Consider the following 1,652-nt stretch of genomic DNA (forward strand, 5'->3'; position numbering starts at 1 on the left):
TTTCTTTCTTTCTTTCATTCATTCTCTAACAATATCTGTTCATTTTGTTGTATATTTTAAAAATAAAAATGCAATATTTTTACAAAAATTTACATTTTTATAAGCTTTTCTAAGTGCAACATTGGTTCACCAATTAATATTTGCTAAAAATTTCAATTAAATATTTTGTACAACTAGCACTTAATAGCTTTCTTAATATATATATACATCACATTTTTACAGGCATAAATGGTGGCCACCAGAACTGCTCTGGATTTTGTCGTTCAACGCAATATAAAAAGGGAAAGATAATTTTTGATTCAAAATCGGCTTTAATGGCCCTTGATTCCATTAGTGAAACAAACAAAATAATAATATTGGACATAAAAGAAACAGTTACTAAACTTGGTGTTGAAATGATCTGGATCAGAGCTCATCAGGGGTATATTGGAAATGAGAAAGCAGATATACTAGCCAAGGAAGTTTTATTCTTAGAAACCCATAAAGATCTTTTCAAGAATTCAAAAACCAATTCAGAAATGCGACTAAAAAACTAATAACTAAGAATTGACATCATTGATGGAATAATTCCATCAAAGAGAGAATAATCTATCAACATTTAAAAAACGTTTCTGTTAAACGAATTGAGGGTGATTTTTTATCTTAGCCAAGTATACAATGGACATGGTGTATTTTCTACACATCAAAGTCGTTTCTGTAACAAAATTTGGACTTGTCAGTGTGGCACCGAAGAAGGGTCTATAAATCACGTGATCAAGGCTTGCGCAATATGGCGAGAACACAGACTCAGCTGGCCAAGAAACTGGGTGTCTCTTGACGTCGAAGACCTCAAAAATTCCAGTCGTTAAATCTTTTATTAGGGACATTTTTGTCATAGCTCTTGTCTTTGGTTCTCCCCTAATGTAAAAAAAGTTTACATTAATGTGTTTTATGCATTTTTAATATTTCACAATCTAATATATAATGATTTTTTCTATTCTTTTTTTTTGTACCAATATGCGCTTTCTCTAGAGGGTTTTTTGTTGTTTGCAAGTGTTCATTGCCATCAAGAGTCGTTTGTTCCTGCGTGCTAGGTGGGGGTTGCTTTTGGACGGTCCCATTAAGTTTCTCACATGACTTCTGGCTAGGTCGGGGTATCACTTGCATTACAGATTATTTTAGAAATTTTACTTTCTACTCATTGTTCTATCATTTTCCTAATTTTTAGTCCATGTCTCTATATAGCCAATCAAATATCAGGAAAGAGAATCAAAGTTTAAAAATGGGTACACTTAAAATTTTTTTTTCACCATTGCTTGATTCTAATGCTAAATTTATATCATAAAAAAAAATAAAATTTCAAAAATTTGATTAACAGCTTGCCTTATTCTAAAATTTGTTTCAAAATCCAAGCTGAACCTTCATATTTTGATCATCAGCAATGGAAAAAAAAATCCAGAATAAAATATTAATTACAACATTGAAAGTGATTTGCGCTTCACTTCAATAATGAAATTTATAAAAGAATGAAACTTACTCATTATTGCTTCAAAATATACTTAATATATTACTGAAAAATTGATTTAAAATATAAAAAAAATTATAGGGCAAATAAATTGATACCATTAAAAAGATAAGTTTTTGAATCCGAAGATGATGATATAAATTTCCTT

The sequence above is a fragment of the Argiope bruennichi genome, chromosome 9 (genome assembly GCF_947563725.1).
Source record: "Argiope bruennichi chromosome 9, qqArgBrue1.1, whole genome shotgun sequence".
NCBI lineage: Eukaryota > Metazoa > Arthropoda > Arachnida > Araneae > Araneidae > Argiope > Argiope bruennichi.